We start from the raw sequence: 16,684 nt of genomic DNA on the forward strand, positions 1-16,684 counted from the left end.
TATCTACTATTTTACCTTTTATAGTATGTTTAAAACTGTAACTGCTCAAAAGTTAAAGTTGTTTTGGCTATGTAAGCTGTGTCTTTTGGTACCAGTTAGAGTGCCTGCCATGATTTTTGTAGCAAACCATTTCTACTTATAATAACTTGTCCCCTGTTCATAATCATTCACATTGTTCAGATGTTTTATATACTTTTTAATATACTCTGCATTTTATTTTGTTTTATTTTAGTTAGTTTTACATAAAGGTAGCTATAGTATGGTCACAGTATTTAGTAAGGAGGGACATATGCAATTGAACAGAGAACCATTTGGGAAGATTGTAACGTGACATTGTTCAGTTACACTTTCATGGGAGTCCATAAGGACTGTGTGGTCTGTGTTACTGCATCCCTTATGGGGAATTAAGTCTTCATTTAATATTTTAAATTTACAAATTCCTTAGGTAAAAACGTTAACTATTAAAAACATTTAATATGAATGCATTCTTGAAATGCATGCAGTAATGCACTACATTACTTGACTACCATCATAGCTAGTTACGGTAGGTTACAGTTGAGTTGAAATAGGCTAATTCATCTATTTGGTTACATATCACAATACTCTGATGAAATATTTCAGTCATCATCATAACCTTGTCTCTAGTGTACCAGGGTTAACTTCGTATTTCTAAGTGACCAGCTTACTGTGAATGTTGTTGTTTCAAAGACAGGTATTTTATAAATGTAACAATATCAGAGACTTAAAAAATTGCTGTGAGATACTATACTTGCCTAGTCTTCATACAGGCTCTAGATTTTGTGACCTGATAGGCACATGAACATTTTAATCATACTAAAAACTTAATTTTAAAAATTATATTTTCGCCAGGTTTTTAGAATACATTTTAGCATAACAAAACAATATAAGTTCTAGTTTAATCTTTGTCTGTATGTTCATATTGTGGATATTTGTACTGCAGCTATTCAAGGCAAGAGATATTTTTCCTTGGCAAAATATCCGTTAACTGCATGCGCTCTCCATTTCTTTTATGTTGTGCTGCAATCATGAAAGGGCACTTTGTACCATGTGATGCTTGGACCATCTTAGATGTGTTTTCAGTTGACAGTGCAGCTGAATAAAAAGGTACTGTCTTTACCTCATGCTGTTTTAGCAGAAGATTTTATGCAGTCACCCACTTGTGTAATGTACTAGGTAGATGTGATTCACCCCATAGCCACGTAAGTGCTTGTGCCATCATAGTGCTGGGGTGGCAAAAAGTGGTCAGGAGACAGCCCTTGCAGCTGCTTTGCATTTGGCTGACTGGTTAGCTGTCCTGTAAAACTGCATTCTGTGCCTTCTGAGCAGTTACTCATTATTGATGTCAGCTTACGAAATTAACAATTCATGTGTGTAAAATTTTGTCTTCAGTCTTTCCTTATTAACATTTTAAGATCTGCATTTCTGTCATGAATGCCTTCTGCAAAATATATAAAATTAAAATTGAAAGCAGCTTCATGTTCCATGCAGTTTTGGCTGTTTAAATAATGTTTTGCATTCTTCCTTTTCCTCTCTAATACTTTTGGTTTATGTTCTCCTCTAACATAAGGGCTAATTTTTTTTTTTTTTGCCAAAGTAAAAAAAAAATTTTTCCTCGGAAACCAATACTGAAAGTTGACTTTCAGACAGAAAAAAAAATGCTGTGACAGTGCTTGGAATTTTCAGATTCCTAAATTGCACTTGAGTTGCATCCTGATTTTCATTTTCTTTGGAGAGAGACGTTAAGATTAATGCACAGACCTTTACGTGCAACCAGTGAGGAGACAGGAAAGAGAAGACACTTTTCCACACATACGTTCTCAACTAAAGCAGATGGATGTAAAATGCAGTTAGGTTTCCTGAGTAGGAACCTTCCTCTCTAGGTACTAGAATTATTTTTGCCATTCTTTGCTGTCTCTTGGGAGTGCTTTTGGAACACCTTACTCATCAGATTGCAGCAGACATCCTGAGGGCTAGAGTTTGTTGCCAGAATATTTGAGTATCTTTAGGTTATCATTCTGCAGGCTTCCTTTACATGTCCCTTTACAGGTGTTCCTCTGAAACAGTCTTGAAATTGATTTGACATAAAATGGTCTCTGCTGTATTTGGGAGCCGCAGAACTGTCTCAGAGGCAAAGAGTTTGTGAGAAGATACTCTTCTAATGCCGAACAGAAAGAGTGATTTAGCCGTCTTGGACAGAAGGAAGCTGAATGTCTTCCTTCATGTGTTTAGATTCAAGATGGTGACTCTCCCATTAGTAATCCTGGTTATCGAGAGAAAAATTGGTTTCATTCTCTGCAGGATGCTTTTTGGAATTTGTCTGTCAGACAATCTTGCAATACTCCGTTCCCTCGGTATCAGCTAAAACTACAGCCCATGTAAGGTTCTTTCCTTTGTTTTTTCTCCAGCGTCAAGTAACTGTGTAAGGTATCGGTAGAAATGTCTGCTCACTTGAGATGAAGCTATTCCCATTTTCCTGTCTGGAGACTTCAGTGATAAAGGGACTGCCAGTTCATGTCTTTCAGTCCTAGTAAAATAGCTTGTATGGTTGGTTTTTGTTTTTTGTTTTTTTTAATCCCTGTTACAGAACAAACATTCAGATTTAAAAGACGAGTAGATGAGGCACTTAGGAACATGGTTTAGTGGACATGGTGGTGTTGGGTTGACGGTTGGACTCGATGATCTTAGAGGTCTTTTCCAACCTCAATGATTCTATGATTCTATGATTCTATAAATGTGGCATAGCCCTGAATTCAGCCATAAATCATCAGTATTAAGTAAAATTAGTTAGGACTCTAATTGCCTTTCTTCTCTACGATGGATTTCTGGTTGGATAGGACTTAAATGAACAGTTGTAACGTCATTCCATTAACATTTGCATGACTAGCTTCTTACTACACCTATGTGATTTACAAACCTGGCTATAATTGGTGAGTGTGTGTATACATACACATATGTACATACCAGCTCCCTATTATATTTCATTTTTATTTTTAACTTCTCTGCAAGTTTTATATTTCCAACTATTGTCTGCAGAAGAACAGACAACTTTTGCTCCCATCATGTTTGTTATTACTGTTGCATAAGGATTTTATTTCGTAAAAGCATTTCTTCCAGTCCTTCAAAATGCTAACAATCACATCCAGTGTTCAGAATTCAAATTCTCATTTGTTGATAATACAGAGTTCTTCCTAAATTACAGGTAAAGATTACAGCATTACCCATATGGTCGTACAAAACATTATCTGATGGGATAGAGAGTCTCACAGTAGTTCCTTAATCCTTCATCTTTTCCTAATGGCACCTCTAACTCCTTTTTAAGCAGTTCCTTTGTTACTTGCAGTTGCGTAGCTGATCTCCTCCCAGGTATTCTGGTGCACTCAAGTGCTTTTGCTTGTTGTCCCACAAGTGTCCTAGAAGCCATCTTTCAGAACTGAGAGTTGTCAAAATAGCTCTATTTTGCTTTGGATATCAGTAAACAGTATCAAAATTTCTGCACTTGATATAAATGCTGTTCATAGTCTCTGTCACAAATATTTGATAGCATAGCTAGGCAGACTGACCTATGCGATTCCATGTTCTTTCAGTTCCAAGGGTTTCAACACAGGTAAAAAGTGAAGGCGATCTGATGATTTCAGTAACCCTATCTAATGCGGTTTTAATATCTAAGGTCATCTTTACCAGTTAATGAGTCGCTATGTCATCCTTGTCTTGCCATGCTTCGTCCAAATGGCTTTTGTCACTGCAGCGTGTCTACAAAGCAATAGTTACCTGGAAAGATGTATCAGGTTCTCCACAAAGGGTTCTTGTAATCTCTCTGTCTCAGACTTCATTAATGTCATTCTGGACTATTTGCAAGAAGTAAGAGTTAGGATATTCCCTTGCTTATTGGTCCACCTAGCCACCTTTCTTTGGTAGCAGATTAAGCATAAAGTGTTCTCACACCTTTCTTTGCAGAAAGTTCCTGAAGTAATAAGGTAGGGTCAGAAATTTCAGCTACTAATACTACTTGAAATAGCAGTGCTTTTTGAAAACAACTATGGTTATACTTTGATATGATAACCTTTGATGAGTGGTTGCTTAATGATAATAACTATGTTCTTAATGATAAGTCTTCCGTTTGGTGATAGACATCCTTTTTATTGCAGCTTTTAAGCTTTACACATCTGTTGGTCTAAAAAAGATTCTTAGCAAGAATAAGGAGCTAGAAAGTTAAACTCTTTGCTTAAATGTAACAAATATATCTCTTCTCTTGATGGAAAATACTCAAAATATACTACAATGCAATGTGAGACGATAGGGTGAGAATAATCTCATGTAACTGTAGAAAATTACATTGCAGACATCTACATCTGAGCTAGTCATCTAGATCACTTTTAAAGTTAGTGCACTTTAGGGTGCAGTTCATTCACCCTAAAGTATAGATGAGTACCTTAGGACACACTGACTAGCTCAGTCATCCTTTTAGGCATCTGACTGATGTAGGTTTTGATGCTGTCGATGTCTAAATTGTGCCAAATGAATCTCACACAAGGCATACATTTTTTAGCAAGTCATCTTTTTCGAATCTTCATTGACATGATCTTTTGTAGTATCTGTCTTTTCTTCATTATCCTTATGACGGAGATGTTTCAGTCTTTGTAGGCAGGAGGCCGTGTAAATGAAGTTACTTGGTTTTTCTTCTTGGGTTTTCTTCTGTTCCACTATAAAGGTAGAATGTTTTGGTCTCTCTTGTTAAATGGACAGGTCTCCCAAGCAATTTTGAAAGGGTGCACACCCTTAAAAAAAAAGAAAAAAAGAAAAAAAGGAGAGGTCAAGTCATTAACTTCAGAAAATTTAAATTAAAAAACAATCAAGCGAAAAAGACCCAAAACCACAAACCCACCAGAAAATGATACAAATTATTGCAGGAGTGCACCTATGAAGATTGCCGTAGGAGTTTCAGAGGACAGTTGTGACTTCATGAACATGGATGTAATTTACTGGGAGCTGAAACAGTGACTGATTGCAACAGAAGTAAAATCATTAACATAAGTCGCCAGTGATTTCACACTGAGGAATTGTGTTATTACATGGGTACAGATCATTTAAGCTGGTAGAACTTAGATTATTATGAAATAAACATGCTGTGGAGACAGATACAAGTACTGGGATTGCAGTTTAACTACAGACATTCATTTTCACTTGTAAGCATTCTGGTAGCAATTTGCTTCTAGTCTTAAACTGCAACTTGCTTAAACACCCACATGTGATACTTCTGAACAGAAGTGTTTCTATTCATACCCAAATTACCTGTATATGATTTTTTCATTTATTTTTCATTAAGTAATTCCAGTTTAACGTAAGGAAAAAAGCAGGCCTGCTTCTTTCAGAATTTCTCACAGAGGATGCTCACTTACTAGCAATCTGTTTACTCTGGGGAAGTAACAATCTCTATGAATTCCCCAAGCACAGCCTTTTGTGTTAACAAGGGTAGAGAAAAAATGCAATAGTTTTGTTGTTGGATACTAATAGTATGCACTTAAAATAATCTATCAGGATGCTCAACTGTCAGGAGGATATTAATTTTGGTTTCAGGAAGATTAATACCAGCCCAGTGGGAAAATGTGGCTTTCATTATCTAGAAGCATTAAATATTCTGTAGGTTATATTAATTCTTTGCTGACACAGTTATTGATAAATAATAGTACATCCAGGATGCAGTTAGGAATTCTGTGTAAAGTAGGAGGGTGTATTTTAATGATCTTTAATTGAAAATTTTCTTAAACCAGAAAAAATGGTTGTTCCTGTATACTCACTGGTAACCATACAGGTAAAGAAGGAAGTAAGAAAAGACAGCCCGTGGAAGGATAGGACATGGCAGAAAATTAGAAACAGAAGGTAGTCTTTAGTTCACTTATTTTATGAAAGCTTATTCCCAAGTCTTATCTAATGAGTACAGTCAGGGTAGTCCAAGAGCCCCCCAAAACAGAATGTTATTTCCCTTTTCTTGTCCAAGTAAAAGATGTTTGTATCAAAAGCTCCTGAATAAAACTTGCCTGGAAGCAAGCGTATACATTTTTCCCTCACTACCTTTTTCAGGATGCATTTCCTAGAGCTATAGTCTCTCAAATCATTCATAAGGCATTATTTGAACTGTATAAAAGAGCACATGCACTTCTAACTTTCTTTCCCAATCTGTATCATGAAAATAAATAATCACGGTGCCTTCCAGAGATGATGGTGGTCAGTTCGTGTTCTTTTTTTCCTAGGCTGGTAATCTGTTGTTATGTTTCCTCTTAAGTGAGAGCTCATAATGAGTAATATTAATTCTGTGCATATGGGTTCATGAAGTAGGAATGAGCTTTACATTCATTTTGTCATACTTTCATATGAACATACGATTTAACTAAATGTGAAAAATCTGAACAAACCAAGGTGTGAAACAGGAATGTTGGCCAACCAGCCACAAGAGGTGATTTTTTTACATGCAGGACTATAGCTTCCTCTGTGTTTAATCAAGCCACAGATAATAACTGTGATACAAATGTTTTCTTTACTTTCCCAAACAGAGGTCTCTCTAGTGAACACAGCCTGAAGATGCTCAAGGGCAGAAGGCACAGTTCCTTGTACGTGATTTGTGTGTGTTGTATTACAGATAAGCTGATCTAGCTACCAAAGTGTTGGTCCCGCCCATGGCCTTCCTCTGACCCCTTTTCACAGCTGCACAACTGCTCATTGTTCAGTGCGTCGACAGAGAATGAACTCTGCACAAGTCCTCGTGCTCCCAAATGCTTTTCACTAGTGGTTGTGCTGATGCTACTGTTGATCTGTGCTGTAAGCCTAATTGAAATGGTTAAAAATAACTACAGGAAAAGTTCAGGAAGAAAAACCTCACATTGTTACAGGGAACTGATTTACAATATGGTCCCCCATAAAGTTGTGCTGTCACCGCTGAGGAAGAATAATAAAGCAGCCAGAGACAGTGCAGGGCTGAAACTTCCTGAATGAACCTTGACATCATGAAAAAATATTCTTAAAACCTTAGATAAGAACTTAGCAGTGTTCCATCTGAGTTGAAGCGTTTTTTGTGTGATAAATAGCAGCTGTTTGTTTCTTTTAGGATCTTGTGTGTGTCTCTAATTCTGCTACAGACTGTTCTTTAGGTTTCATTAATACTTCTATTTGCCTCTGCATTAACCGGTCTTGCTTTAGTGATCAGTGAGCAAAATATTAAAGTATGAAATGGTGATCCTGAAATCAAAGTATTGGTCTCCTCTTACGAAACTCAGCATTCCAGCATAGCTCCAGGGCATCTTAAATATCACTATTTCTCCACTGAAATGTGCAGGGCGGCTTGGAACATGTTCATACACAAAAAGTAATACAAGATAGAAGCATCTTGTGGAGACCAGTGTTAGGTAAGCTCTTTTGCATGTAGCTAGAGAGAGAAATGGTTGGTCTGAAAAGGTTCTGGGAAATCAAGCAACGCTAGATATTATGAGAATCGCCAGAACACTGTCTTGTATATTCTTCAACTTTCAGAAATTCTGTATCTTGATTCATTAGTGCATCACAGATGTGAAGGAGAGGGAAGGCTTTCCAAGTCAGTTATAGTAAACATTATAGAGCAGCGTAATTGAAACAGGAAGCTTGACATCAGTTCTGTTGGTATGGAGAGCTTGCTTTGGGCTCTACTTTGCAAGATCAATATGTGATTCTCGTGTTTTCAGGCAATACATTTTCAGGTTACCCACTTTGTCATGCCTCGTAACAAGGCAAGAACGTGCACATTGTTGGTTGCTCGTTAAGTGTTAAGTCACTATAGTCATTTGGTATCCAGCAATCATCTGTCTCTACTGTCAAACTGTGGGTTAAAATCCAGACAGTTCTCTCGTCTGCAGAAGATAAAACTGTAGAAATACTGTCCTACAAGTCAGGTTTCAGTTGCACAGCAGATACTAAGGCATCTGAATCTGATTTCTCACTGGTTTTATGCTAGTATGAAATCACATTTTAAGACAAGGTTATGCAAAAATTTACATGCCAGAGTAGCTCTTTTGACATCAAGATCAGAATTTCAGAGTAGCTAAAGATCAGACTCTGTCTCTATACAGACTGCACTGATAAATATGGTATGAATGTCTGTAGGCTATGGCACATGTAAAATAGACTTTTAAGTTATTTTATTAACCGTTAGTTAATAAACTTACTTATTCTAATAGAACATGTTTGAAAACATTGCTTGCAATTTGTGGCTACCTCCCTGAATATACCAACTTTTCCAGCAGTCATTTTGAGCATCAAAGGAATTACAGCATGGCTAAACAAAAAACGTAGTGTCTGTTACTGTCTTTGGGTAGGATTGGACTGTGAAAGAGAACAAGTAAAGCTGGCTGAGGCAGTAAAATGCATTACACTGTAAATACCTGACGGGTTTGCCCTGTAGCTTGCTGTAGGCAGAATGCTTCTATCTGCTTCCACTCGTAATAGCAAAATACTATTTTTCCCCACTTTGAACAGCAGCAGCAAAAGCTGAAGGTGGGTGGGGGAGGTTCAGAGAGAGGGTTTGCAGCAGGAGCACTTGTGGCGTATTTAGACAAATGCTACTACTACTCTGCTGCTACTAGCAGAGTATATTTGTGTGGAAAGGGATGGACCAAGGGTAGTGCCTTCCCTTTGACATGCAGATGACGTGGTGATCTCCAGTTGCCCGGAGCAGTTGAGGACTGGCAGCCGTCATCGTAGCATCCATATTTGGAAGAAATTTGTTTTAATTGTGAGGGTTGCAAACCAAATTTAAAAGTAGAACAAACAATAACTGCATCTAAGGTTTTTGTGAAGACGAATGGATTAGCTCTTGCTATGTGTAAAGGATGTTCCCCTATGATTCTCAGGGAGGCGCGTCTCCTGGAACACGACTTGGAAAGCATAGCGGTATATCGTTTCTGATTCTGACCTGTAACGGTGGAAAAGATTCACGCTTACCAAGACTAGCGATCATAAACCATATATTATAAATAAGTCTCGCAGAAGAAAACTCAGAAATAATAACGGGGGAGACAACTCATCGGGTTAATAAGTCTAACACACAAAGACATTTACAGATTTTGCTGGTATGATGAGAAATGAAGAACAGTAATTTTTCTTCACAGCTTGGCACCAGCTAGTCCTCTCGTATAACATTGTTTTTTTAGCCATCATAGTTAAAGATTTAAAAAAAAGGTCTTAAAATAATAAAAGGGGGGGAAAGCCCAAATGAGAATACTTTTAATGAACTAGGTAAAACGAAACTGGGAGAATGATAGGTGTCCCATTCCTCTGTAAACAGGGTGCGCCTTAAGAAGAATGAGAATCTGCCCCGTAGGGACAGACCACAGCAGCGACTGTAACCTGGGACAAGTAGGCGGTTCCCCGTACAAGCGAGGAGGGAGTTTCTCGTGCCGGAAGACCCGCACGGCTCCCCAGGCCGCCGCGGACCCGCTCCCGCCAGCGCGGGCACAGGCGTCTTTGCGCGGGGAGGAGTCCGGGAGGAGTTCGCGCGGCGGCGGGTGGGGCCGGAGGCGCCGCTAGGGGTCTCCCTCGGCGCAGGCAGGTGCCGCTGCGGGGGCCGGGCCGGGCGGTCGGCGCCCCGCGCGGCTCGGGGCCCGGGGGAGGGGGGGGGCCGAAGTGCCTTCGGGACGGGGTTTGTCCCTGCGGGGGAAAGCGTGGCTGCTGAGCGGTGCACAACGTTATTTGGCAATTAAAATGCTTGTCTCCGCTTTGCGGTGATCTGTCACGTTTGGAGTACGCTTGAGAGCAGTATGGTAATGATTTGGATTTATTCCTGGACGTATTACATGCGATTTCAACTTTTCAGCGTTTTTACCGGTTTGCTTGAGCTTTGTGAGACCCAACTTACCTAGTTGTCCTGTAGGTTCCTTTTTTCTAAGGGCAATAGTAATCTTAAGGGATCTGTTTGCCAAACTGTTCCTTCTAATATCTACGTTCTGTGATACTGCCGTACTGAAATGCACATCTGTTAAAGAGTTTCATCATCTGTGTCTTGAGTGAGACGATTAATAAATATGTGTTCATCCACAAGAGTAGTTTGTAAACCTAAGAAGTTGAAACAGTCTGAGGACAAATACTACATAATTTGATTACTTTTTTTACTGAATAAATCTTTTTACAGTTTAGATTTTTTTTTTTTAAATAGCATTATGTTGCACTTGCATGTAGTTTCGTATATCTGTACGATCTAGATGTTACACAGTGACATTTTCCTCAGTTAAACTAGATTTTTCCAAAGTACAATAGCAGATATTCATGTCTTATGTCTTCTTTAGCTAAAGAAGCTTTTCTTTTATTTAAGTTTTAATGTAATTTGATCTAATATCACTTAATTGTTAGTAAGCAATTTCAGAAGCATAGGAATCCCTTGCTGGAAAATACATTCTTTTTGGCGTAGTTGAGAAATCAACTAATTGATTATGGCAGGGCAGTACTAATTGCTTTTTAACTGTTTCAAGAACTTGTGTATTTTTACTCACATTATTCTTGTGATTGCGTGATCTTAACAACATTCCCGTGGTTGTGGTGTTTTATATTGGGTTTTTTTATGTTCTCTTCCTGCCCTTTGTTGCATTACACAGCCTCAGTTCAGGGACTGTGTCTCTGATCTCGCTGTTAATGTTTTTGGATAGTACCGCTGTAAAAATAATAAACGTTGTAGCTGCTTTTTGGTTTGCCTTAGAGTGATGTGACTTTTGAGGTCCTGTGTTACTAGATACTGCATATTGTCCTAGAAACAGACTTTTTTTTCTTGAGAAACAATTGAAGAAAATTTATAATGATAAATTCAAATTATGTATTCCTGGCTTATATCACTCCACTAAAAAGAAAGGAAAATTTCGTGGATATTAAATGGAGTAACAACCGTAACATCTCTCTGTCATGTAGCTCGGTATTGGGATTCCTTTTTTAATGATGCAAATCCTTGCCTGATAAGAACGCTTCCCAGCTCAAGCTTGGTTTTCTGGGGTTAATTTTCCCGGAGTTTCTGCCTGGGATTGAGAAGAGCTCTGTGCAAAGGCAGTCAGTACAGCCTAGTGGAGAGCAGAGTCATAAGCATTTGCATCTCTGGAATGTTTTTATTGACAAACGGTAGTCTGCTATTGACATTTGTGTCCCTTGATGATACTTCTATCCTAGCTTATCTTTGCTGGTCAAATGCCTTAATTGTTCTGGCCTTTAATTCAGTCAAAGTTGGAGCACGAGTGGAAGAGAAAAGAGAAGGAACAGGTCTAACGGAGCATCAAGCTTGAGCTGTGAAGCTGCTGGCAACGATCAACCTGTCATAATGTTATGATTTGTTCATTTTTATACCATTTATTAGCCTTTACTTGTTGTGCCATTTGGCCTCCAGGGCAGATAAAGTGCTGTCTAATTTGGTAGGTTTGCTTCTGTCAGAGTGGCCTCGACAGAGAAGGTGTTAGCTGTAGTGACAAATAATCAATAGCTGTCGTTGTCATGAGGAACGTGAGTAGCTGGGCCTTTCATCTGGAGGATTAGAGGTCTAATTGGATTGAGAATAGGGAGGGTGGGCTGTTGGGTAACCCTGTCAGCTATGTTAAGCTGTCAAATGTCAGCTTTCCTGAAAGGAAGAAGGGATGGTTAGCTTTCAGAAGCAAGGAGGAAGAGATATGAAAGCTTTTTAAAAAGTAATAGATAGAAAAGTAGAATAGGCTAACGTATGCTTTAACCCCTTCTTGTTTAATTATATATCTCCAGTTAATGAGGATGCATGGTGTGTGCTCCCTCTGTATCTGGCGCTCTCTCTCTCACACACACGCACGCACATGCACACACAGGGACAGACAGAATTTGTGTGAAATAGATTTGGCAGCGTGATACCAAATCGGACTGGCTCTGTGTCTTGAGAAAAAGCCAGTTAACTACTCAGATGGGGAATATAAACGCAAAAGATTATAACATAGGAGAGGAAAATATCCACCAATGGAGGGAATCACTTAGCAGAAGCTACAAAGAAACCGAATATTTTGTTTTAATGTTTTGTTTAAAGATTTGGCAGTCTGATAGTACCAATATGGTTTTTGAGATATAAGCAGTTGTTTCAATGTTGCTGGAAGTAGAATAAGTACTATGATCCAGTCCTGCATTGGATGGTAAAATTGTCAGTTGAATTTTGTCTGTATTTTCTTGCAGTTGTTGTGTTTGATCCCTTGCTCTCTGCCTGTTTCTTGGAGAAAGATTTGAATTGTTCTAAAGAAGATAAATCCAATGAAAGAGCCATTATGCTAGTAGAACAAATAATTTTTTTCAGATTAATGTCTCAGAAAGTTTGCGGTACTAATATTTACCTTACCAGAATAAATGATAAGACTAGATTTTAAAGGAGGATTCGCTTGTTTATAAAATTACTAAAATAGTGGTTTCTTTCTTTGTCATCTTACTTTGTCACTCTTTTCAAAGCAAGTCTTAGCTGTAACTATACCAGTATCTCCTTTCTCTATGTAACACACTTTTCCTGAGATCTATAGTACTTGGCCAAAGTTATCCTTCATATAACTGGCTATCTCTTACAAGGAGATAGCATCCTTAACTGCTGATGACCTTGAAATAGCAGTTTTCAGAGAGGGGGGGAAAAAAGCCCTTTATTTTGTATTGGCTAATAAAAAAAAGACAATTTTATATTTTTCTTCTTTTTTATAAGCTTGGAGATTTTTTAAAATTTCATAGATTTTTTTTCTGGTTTTGGTCATTTATTCTATACTAGTGGTTTTACTATTGGTGTTTCAGTTTGGATTGATTCTCCTGCCGCTCCCCTCTCTTCTACACCACTTACTGATGGCCATTTGGACTCATGACAGTATTTACTGGTGGTCTGCTGTAAGTGCTGGCAAACCCATCCTTAAATCTCAGGTTTATCTTTGTAGGTTAGTACAATGCTCTGAGTGTTTCAGAAGCAGAAATCTTGAACGTATTATCTGTTATCATGGTTGAGTGGCTAATCTGTCAGAAATTGTGGCTTTTTTCCCCTTTCAGATTGACTGCCATGCTCCCAAAGACCCATCTTTGTGTGAGAGTCTGGATTCATGGGTCTTGAATAATTTTTGGTTTTGCAATTAGTTATCTGACAGGTATTGTGCCTCTGTCATTTCTAGTCTAGGCTTTATCAGAACTAAACTTCTAACTTTTCTCATAATCCAGTTCTCTGCCTCATCTTTCCCTCTCTGTTTTGTTTCATTGCTTCCCCAACTCTCACTTTATGATCTTGGTATTTAGTTTTGGGTCTGTATAATCTGACTTAATCACATTTAACCTTCTGGTGTAAGCTATAGGACGACAGATGAAGAATTGAGATAATGGCCTGCTCTTGCAGATTTAATTGTGGTGAAGATAGCTGAGATTGCTGAGGTGCAAGAGAAGTATTATGCTGCTGCGGCCAGGTTGGCTCCAGTATCCACAATATCCGTGATGCTGACGCAGTGTTTCTACACTCTGTTGTAGTCTACGCTATAGAAGTACTGTGATAAAATGGGCTTTTGCCTGATAGTAAAATAAGCCCTAGCTCATTTATTACTAGAAGATTTTTAAATTATATTTTTAGCTTATTAAAAATCTGTCCATTCTTCTGAAAAATTACTTTTTTGTCAAGTTCCTGCTTTGTTTTTATTCATTGTGATAAGAAGTGTGTCATAATTCAGTATCTTAATTTCCAGAGCTTTACCTAATCCTTGCTACCAAAATCCTTGCCCCCTTTTTTTTTTTTCCCCAGACAGTTTCCTTGCCATGGCAATGATCTGTGGTTTCTCCATTTTCTCCCCTTCTTAGCCTATCTAGAACATCACTATTGGTGGTGTTTTCTTCCTCTTCTCCTCCAGCAATGTCACAGCTGTTTATTAACCTAATTGACTTATTTTCATTATACAAACTATTCTCTCTCATTTTCAAGGACAATGTAATTTCACTTCTCTGCATCTCTGCTCTGCTTCTTGCTCTGTTAACTCTCCTCCTTTCCACCGTTTGGCTTTGTATCTTCTTTTACCATGTTTCCTGTGCTTGAAATAAGCTTTCGTGATCCAGACTGCCAAAGAGGATATTGTCAGGCCCAAAACGTGTATTGTATTATCATACTAGTGCCTCTGTTGAGCTGTCTTGATCGCAAGCATTTCAGATTTCATTAAAAATAATAAGAAATGTCTCCAACTGCAGTGATTTTCTAAAAGATTTTGAAAATATGAATGAAGTGCAAGCCATGGTGGCAGAACATAGAGCAGCCCTGCTTGTGTTGTGTTTCCCAGTGAAAAGGAACTAATTCTGCGTAGCATATGGAATGATATCTTAAATATCCGTACAGCCAGCTGGTAGAATTACTTTATTTTCATCTATCAAATTCACGGTCATACTTTTGTGAGTAAAACGTAGAAGAGCATCTGGGCTGATGACTTGCTCATTGTTATTTTTTCAGATCTTTTCTAAGTCCTCTTTTGTAGCGATCATTTTTCAGGCTGATATCATTGAATAAAACAAATCATACTAGTTTATGAAGTCAGTCAGTTAAAGAATGAGAAGGTAAAGTGATCCCGTCCTTAAAAAAACATCTTAAGTGACCTCGTAAGGCTAAAAAACCCCAAACTGGTACCTAACTTAAACTCAGAGATTTTGTTGGGAAGACGGACTAGAACTGAACAGGATGCAGACACGTTTTAAGACAGGCAAAATTTTGCCCAGCAAAGGCCAGTACTTTGTGCAGGCATGAGCAGTGCTTTTTCTGTAGAACGTTATTACATGCTGCTTGATGTTTGGCTGTTTTAAGTTGACTTAAATTATCCTGGTTTTCAACTGCTAGGTCTCTAGAACTAGAAAATTTCTCTAGCATTTGAACTTGAAAATTAATGGTCACATCTTAAAAATGCGATTCTTTCTAAACATGGTACTATACTGGGAGTGTTATGGTTCATATCTGAATAGATTTCATTTTGTTTCACTTATTGCTGTTCCTTTAGCATGTTTAGCATTGTGGCATCCCTCGGTGCGCAAGAGACTTGCCCAGCTCTTCTCCTAGGACATTGATGTCTGCCGCCAAGTCTGTATCTTAAAAAATAGCTTTACAGGCAAAGGCATCTCCCTCTTTGAGTGTCCTTTATAAAACATCGTTCTTGCATTAATTGCCCCTCCGCAGCTGACCTCACGACTGATCTTTAATGGTTACAAGAAGAAATATTGTTGTTGGGACTGAGAAACCGCTTACTTGTTTGTGTCCAGATTTGGCACTGACAAATTAAAACAGAACTATTGCTAGTATTAGCTCATCAGTTTGGTTTAGTTCAGTTTTGTGAGCTGTTCAGTGATTTCTGTTTGAATGAGGTGACTTTTCACGGGTATTCTGTAGTAAAAAGTGAAGGTATTTGTTTTCACTAATTATAAATGTTTTTCTAATTTTAAGTGAATTAGTTTTATGTTAAATGTTTCCATGTACGCTTCAATAAATGTAGTACCAGCAATAGATCACCTTTCTGCTGAATTCTCCAGGAATCTTCTATCAGGTGTATGACACGTTCTTAATCTGATGCTCAGGCTTGTCATTTGAATCAATAGTATACTAGATAGGACATCTTCAGCATGCAAGGCTATTGCTATAGAAGGTATTTGAAAAATAAATTCAGATCTTAAGGCCAGCCACAAACTCCAGGAGCACTAATTTTTCATTTGTCTTTCTTTTTGTCTGTAAACAGTTGGTTAAATTGTTGATTAAAGAGAATTAGGTGAATCACACTCAAGTCAAAATGGATATGTATAAACTACATGAGCAAATTCTGTTGTTTCCTGGAAAGCAACAGCTAATGTCAGCATTTCATAAAATGCAAAATTAGTTTATCTTACCTATTAAAATGATCATTTTTTGGTCTTTTTGTAGAGCAGCTGAAACCCTTTTTTGTTGCACTTTTTTTTTATTAATGAAGAATGAGGCATTAATGAAGAATGCTACAAATTTTTATTAATGAGGAATGATTTCTACTGAAATATTAAGTGATTTATGTTATGAATATCATCTGTATATTGTTATTTTAACTGCCTATAGGCTGAACAAAGAGAAATAAATCCAGTACTTTTATTGCTAGGATGTAGTTTGAGTAGCTTACCTAAGGCTTTGGTTTATTTACCAGTACTGTAAGTAGATTCTGACTTCATTTTAAATCTCAAACATCACTGTAGTGTCTGTAGAAGCTATAAAATATTGCCATATATAAAAGTAGCTTCAAGTGTCTCAATAATAATTTAAAGTAAGGGTAAACCTACCTTTATTGCAGGTTATTTTCATTATGGGTTGTCTGTCTACTTCTGTAATAGTTCTGGAAATTTCACTGTGGCTGGAGAACTTCTGTCATAAAATAGAATTTGGTATGTTCTTTTGTAATTATTTCACAGAGTGTTTTTTTATAGGACTTAAGATGTTAGAAATATATTTAAATCAATTAAAAGACATGGATTTATTTTCAGATAAAACAGCAGCTAAAATCGTAACAAAAATTCTGGGAAGGTATGCTCAAAAATGAGTATATATGCAAAGTTTTCATTTTGCAAGCATTGATGCTTCCAGGAGTCTGTAAGGACATCACATGCACAAGCCCTTAGAGGGGTGCAATTAAGAAGTACAGGGCAGTAGTGACACAGTACTGGT

The 16,684-nt window shown here is 37.8% G+C and overlaps 1 protein-coding gene across 6 annotated transcripts in view; it reads left to right on the plus strand.

Annotated features, from left to right (window-relative positions):
* Positions 1 to 16,684, plus strand: part of INVS (inversin) — a 105,090-nt gene that overhangs the window by 15,158 nt on the left and 73,248 nt on the right. The window lies entirely within an intron of this gene.

This window comes from Aptenodytes patagonicus, chromosome 2 (assembly GCF_965638725.1).
Source record: "Aptenodytes patagonicus chromosome 2, bAptPat1.pri.cur, whole genome shotgun sequence".
NCBI classification, from domain to species: Eukaryota; Metazoa; Chordata; class Aves; order Sphenisciformes; family Spheniscidae; genus Aptenodytes; species Aptenodytes patagonicus.